A 6,949-nucleotide genomic window follows, 5' to 3' on the forward strand; every position below is an offset into this window, starting at 1 on the left:
GATCTAAAGGCCGCCCCACACTGGACCTCGCATGCGGGTTGCGAGTTTTTGGGTTTTCGGGTTTCTTCAAAATCAAATAGGTAATACAATCTAAGCTGAGTCACCCACACTACCATCTAACAGGCGAGTCTGCATGTTTTTAGCTTGCGAGCGACCTTGCATCGCATTCTGATGGCCAAGAGTTGCGAACGAAAATTATAATTAAAATCTAAATCTTTTTGTATTTCAGACGTTTCGACAACACTGTGCCATCGTCAGTAATTGATACAAAATATTTCCTAAAGTCACAAATCACATTTTAAAAATAACATCAGCATTAAGAAATTACACATGGTAATGACATATCGGTATTTTTACATTCGATCACGGTCGTTCCTCACAAGCGTGCTCCGTTTCAGCAAGGATAATCTGGCTGTCGCTACTGCCATCGAATAAAATCCCCCTCTTGTGTTAAGTGTGTTCTTGGTCTTGATGTGTGCAGCCTCTAGTGCCCTCCTGATATTTTTGTTCATACCTTTCTCTAAAATTTCAGCCCCTTCCCACCTTGGTAAGTGCCCGGCCTCATCCACATGAACCACTATCGCATTACTTAACACGTGCCCCCTCACGTCTCTTCTGTGTTCCCCGACACGGGTACCTAGGCCCCTACCTGTCTCGCCTACATATTGTTTTTCGCAAACAGCGCACGGTATCTGATAGACTATGCTACTTTCGTGATCCTTATCTTCGTCGCGTGCACCTTTTAAAATATCGCCACTTTTGTGTCCCGCACTTATCACCGTCTTGAATCCGGCCTGTTCAAGCTGTCGTGCTACCGTATCCACCTTTTCAAAATTGGGAATGCAGAGCAATCTACTCGATTTTTCTATTCTTGCGTTTTCTCTTTCATTAGTGTTTCGTTCACGAATCTTCTGGGCCTTTTTCTTCTGAGAAATGAGAAACCCTCTTGGATATTTGAGTTGCTGAAATCTTTCAAAAATGTGCTCCAGCTCGTCCTCGAGATATTCCGGGCTGCACACTCGGTAAGCGCGCAGGAAAAATCCTATTACAATGCCCCTCTTGTACCTCTCGTTGTGTCCAGAAAAATAGTGTATGTAGTCCTCTTTGCACGATGGCTTCCGGTATACCTTGTATTTCAAATTTCGACCCTCTCTGATTATGAATGTGTCCAGAAAAGGAAGTTCACCGTTCATTTCATTTTCCACCGTAAATTGAATTTGAGCGTCTACCTGGTTGAGACTTTGCACTTTTTCTTCAAGTTTCATCTCTTCTGGGTACACTATGATCACGTCATCGACATAACGTAACCATACGGTTCCTTGGCCCATGATATTTAAGAAGTGTCGTTCTTCGAGCATTTCAAGATATAAACACGCAGCGACGGGACTGAGGGGTGACCCCATCGCCAGGCCAGAGTGTTGAAGGTATTCATCATCTTCAAATTTAAAGCTGTTGAAATGCATGCAGAGTGACACTGCTTCAACGTAGTCTTGTTTTGGAATTGGCAACTCTCCTTCATCCATTGTGTCCACCACCTCTTTGATTACGTCTAATGCCCCGTCTACCGGTACATTGGTGAAAAGGGATTTGACGTCCAGACTTGCCAGCCGTTTGTTCGCGAAGTCCTTCCCTTTTAACCGTTCCATCATTTCTGATGTATTTTTGACGTGGCATCCACTAACCGAGCCTAGCGCACGAGTGAGAGGCTTGGCCAGGATTTTTGCTATGCGGTGCGGCGCACTTCCCACGCCGGACGTAATAGGTCGCATGGGTCGACCTGCCTTGTGAACTTTAGGAAGCCCGCGCATTTTGGGAGGTTTGGGGGCCTCCTCCACAAGATGCAGCATCCGGCGACCCCTTTCCGATTTCTTCAAAATGCGTCTAGCGTTTTTGTTGAAAGTTTGACTCTCTTTCTTTATAAAACCTTTAGAAGTCTTTTTGTATGTATCTTCATCGCCGAGCATTTCACGCATCTTATCACAGTATTCTGATTTGTCGATGATTACAAGACCGCCCCCCTTATCTGCTTGGGTTATCACAATTGTGTCGTCTTTAGCAAGTGTTTGCAGAGCCCGCACGTATCTCTGTGGCAAAGCGTGGCTCTCGTCATCTGCCAAGGCTTTGCAACATGCTAAGACACCTTGGACAAAGCCTTTATCCACATCTGAATCATTCCATCTGTAGTTCTTGTCGACGTGTTCTATGAATGACAGCCTATCTTTCCCCGAGTCGAACTTTAGTCCCAAGGACAGTGCTTCCTTTTCCGTATTTGACAATTGTCGTGACGAGAAGTTCCTGACTATATCTGGATCTCCGGCTACTTTCCATGGGCTATTTGCACACAGCTGTTCTAGTTTCTTTTTCAGGTTTTTCTTCTGGTCTTCGTTTATTCTCTTGAGTTTCAAGATGAGATCATGCGGAAGACGAGCTCCTTCCCTGTCATCTTCCCTGTCACCATCGTGCAAAGAGGACTACATACACTATTTTTCTGGACACAACGAGAGGTACAAGAGGGGCATTGTAATAGGATTTTTCCTGCGCGCTTACCGAGTGTGCAGCCCGGAATATCTCGAGGACGAGCTGGAGCACATTTTTGAAAGATTTCAGCAACTCAAATATCCAAGAGGGTTTCTCATTTCTCAGAAGAAAAAGGCCCAGAAGATTCGTGAACGAAACACTAATGAAAGAGAAAACGCAAGAATAGAAAAATCGAGTAGATTGCTCTGCATTCCCAATTTTGAAAAGGTGGATACGGTAGCACGACAGCTTGAACAGGCCGGATTCAAGACGGTGATAAGTGCGGGACACAAAAGTGGCGATATTTTAAAAGGTGCACGCGACGAAGATAAGGATCACGAAAGTAGCATAGTCTATCAGATACCGTGCGCTGTTTGCGAAAAACAATATGTAGGCGAGACAGGTAGGGGCCTAGGTACCCGTGTCGGGGAACACAGAAGAGACGTGAGGGGGCACGTGTTAAGTAATGCGATAGTGGTTCATGTGGATGAGGCCGGGCACTTACCAAGGTGGGAAGGGGCTGAAATTTTAGAGAAAGGTATGAACAAAAATATCAGGAGGGCACTAGAGGCTGCACATATCAAGACCAAGAACACACTTAACACAAGAGGGGGATTTTATTCGATGGCAGTAGCGACAGCCAGATTATCCTTGCTGAAACGGAGCACGCTTGTGAGGAACGACCGTGATCGAATGTAAAAATACCGAAATGTCATTACCATGTGTAATTTCTTAATGCTGATGTTATTTTTAAAATGTGATTTGTGACTTTAGGAAATATTTTATATCAATTACTGACGATGGCACAGTGTTGTCGAAACGTCTGAAATACAAAAAGATTTAGATTTTAATTATAATTTTCGTTCGCAACTCTTGGCCATCAGACTTTATAAACATGTCTTACAATAGGGGAGAGCGGGGAGAGTTGTATCATGTCCAAGTTGTATCAGGGCGAATTGTGCCAAACTTATCCAATAGATGGCGCTCGTGACACGACCAGCCGACGAGGTTTTCCGGTCGCCATCTTTCCCTGTTCTGTCGTGTAGCTGGGTGGACGCGTCTCGAGGTGAGAGCCGATTTTATGTTTTTTTAATGTCATTCTAAAAAAAATAAGTTGCAAGAAAATGTGTGTTTTGGGTATTTAGATGTGCACGAATTTGAAAGATCTCCGTAGCGGTGGTGAGGGTAGGTTCTAAGGCTGCGTGAGTGAAAATGGATTTCTCCAGCTGTCCGCTGTTTTTGAGCACGAGGATATTTTTTCCAAGATGGCGGCGAGGTACATGTTGTATCAGAGCCGGGTGGGGTATGTTGTAACATGTATTCATGTATGTATGTATGGGTATGTTGCTTTTGATTGCGAAAGCTAAGCCCTGGCTCGCGTTTGTAGGTAGCTAGTCAATACTCGTTCCATTTCGGCACAATGTGTTGGCTTCTTTGCTCTTAACGGGCCACTTTTGCGTCTAGTCTGTTGATGTTTCGTTCGTTTTACGTTTCGATGTTTCGTTCGGATTGCATTGACCTAAGTTTGGTCTAATAAAAGTGGCCTTTGAGCATATACATTGTATTAACCCCATTTAATGTTGTTGTTATATTCAAAACCAGTAGCAAGCATACTCCCTGAAACGTGAACTAGTGATACAAATTACCCCACCATGTGATACAACTCACCCAAGCCATGGGGCAAGTTGTATCAAAAACATTGTTCTATTCGGCAGACCGTAGAAGAAAAACTGGTAGAGGTAGCGGAAAAGTTACTTTGCACAAAAAAGCAGAAGGATCAAGGAAGGAGATAGTATGGAAATAATGAGTTTATCACGGATAGTTACGAGGTTATGGGTCTCGGAGTAAAAACTGATACAACCCACCCCACTCTCCCCTATTGAACAATTGTCTGAGGATGGTGGCCATGGTGTTAGCAAAGTAATGCAAGAATTTAACGTCAGAAAAAAGATTTCAAGTAGAGTTAATCGACTTAAGTTTTTACGAGATTGCATCGCCGAACAAGTTCTACCCGCCTCTGTTCCAATTCAACTTAAACGAACCGACAAACCTTTCACGAAAGCAGCCAAAGCATATATGGAACAAGAATGCCAAGATTTAAAGGACAGCCTGGACGTTTTAATTGGTGACAGGGAAGGAGCTCGTCTTCCGCATGATCTCATCTTGAAACTCAAGAGAATAAACGAAGACCAGAAGAAAAACCTGAAAAAGAAACTAGAACAGCTGTGTGCAAATAGCCCATGGAAAGTAGCCGGAGATCCAGATATAGTCAGGAACTTCTCGTCACGACAATTGTCAAATACGGAAAAGGAAGCACTGTCCTTGGGACTAAAGTTCGACTCGGGGAAAGATAGGCTGTCATTCATAGAACACGTCGACAAGAACTACAGATGGAATGATTCAGATGTGGATAAAGGCTTTGTCCAAGGTGTCTTAGCATGTTGCAAAGCCTTGGCAGATGACGAGAGCCACGCTTTGCCACAGAGATACGTGCGGGCTCTGCAAACACTTGCTAAAGACGACACAATTGTGATAACCCAAGCAGATAAGGGGGGCGGTCTTGTAATCATCGACAAATCAGAATACTGTGATAAGATGCGTGAAATGCTCGGCGATGAAGATACATACAAAAAGACTTCTAAAGGTTTTATAAAGAAAGAGAGTCAAACTTTCAACAAAAACGCTAGACGCATTTTGAAGAAATCGGAAAGGGGTCGCCGGATGCTGCATCTTGTGGAGGAGGCCCCCAAACCTCCCAAAATGCGCGGGCTTCCTTAAGTTCACAAGGCAGGTCGACCCATGCGACCTATTACGTCCGGCGTGGGAAGTGCGCCGCACCGCATAGCAAAAATCCTGGCCAAGCCTCTCACTCGTGCGCTAGGCTCGGTTAGTGGATGCCACGTCAAAAATACATCAGAAATGATGGAACGGTTAAAAGGGAAGGACTTCGCGAACAAACGGCTGGCAAGTCTGGACGTCAAATCCCTTTTCACCAATGTACCGGTAGAAGGGGCATTAGACGTAATCAAAGAGGTGGTGGACACAATGGATGAAGGAGAGTTGCCAATTCCAAAACAAGACTACGTTGAAGCAGTGTCACTCTGCATGCATTTCAACAGCTTTAAATTTGAAGATGATGAATACCTTCAACACTCTGGCCTGGCGATGGGGTCACCCCTCAGTCCCGTCGCTGCGTGTTTATATCTTGAAATGCTCGAAGAACGACACTTCTTAAATATCATGGGCCAAGGAACCGTATGGTTACGTTATGTCGATGACGTGATCATAGTGTACCCAGAAGAGATGAAATTTGAAGAAAAAGTGCAAAGTCTCAACCAGGTAGACGCTCAAATTCAATTTACGGTGGAAAATGAAATGAACGGTGAACTTCCTTTTCTGGACACATTCATAATCAGAGAGGGTCGAAATTTGAAATACAAGGTATACCGGAAGCCATCGTGCAAAGAGGACTACATACACTATTTTTCTGGACACAACGAGAGGTACAAGAGGGGCATTGTAATAGGATTTTTCCTGCGCGCTTACCGAGTGTGCAGCCCGGAATATCTCGAGGACGAGCTGGAGCACATTTTTGAAAGATTTCAGCAACTCAAATATCCAAGAGGGTTTCTCATTTCTCAGAAGAAAAAGGCCCAGAAGATTCGTGAACGAAACACTAATGAAAGAGAAAACGCAAGAATAGAAAAATCGAGTAGATTGCTCTGCATTCCCAATTTTGAAAAGGTGGATACGGTAGCACGACAGCTTGAACAGGCCGGATTCAAGACGGTGATAAGTGCGGGACACAAAAGTGGCGATATTTTAAAAGGTGCACGCGACGAAGATAAGGATCACGAAAGTAGCATAGTCTATCAGATACCGTGCGCTGTTTGCGAAAAACAATATGTAGGCGAGACAGGTAGGGGCCTAGGTACCCGTGTCGGGGAACACAGAAGAGACGTGAGGGGGCACGTGTTAAGTAATGCGATAGTGGTTCATGTGGATGAGGCCGGGCACTTACCAAGGTGGGAAGGGGCTGAAATTTTAGAGAAAGGTATGAACAAAAATATCAGGAGGGCACTAGAGGCTGCACACATCAAGACCAAGAACACACTTAACACAAGAGGGGGATTTTATTCGATGGCAGTAGCGACAGCCAGATTATCCTTGCTGAAACGGAGCACGCTTGTGAGGAACGACCGTGATCGAATGTAAAAATACCGAAATGTCATTACCATGTGTAATTTCTTAATGCTGATGTTATTTTTAAAATGTGATTTGTGACTTTAGGAAATATTTTATATCAATTACTGACGATGGCACAGTGTTGTCGAAACGTCTGAAATACAAAAAGATTTAGATTTTAATTATAATTTTCGTTCGCAACTCTTGGCCATCAGACTTTATAAACATGTCTTACAATATTGAACAA

Source organism: Amphibalanus amphitrite, unplaced genomic scaffold (genome assembly GCF_019059575.1).
Source record: "Amphibalanus amphitrite isolate SeventyFive unplaced genomic scaffold, NRLGWU_Aamphi_draft 000194F_arrow, whole genome shotgun sequence".
Taxonomy (NCBI): domain Eukaryota; kingdom Metazoa; phylum Arthropoda; class Thecostraca; order Balanomorpha; family Balanidae; genus Amphibalanus; species Amphibalanus amphitrite.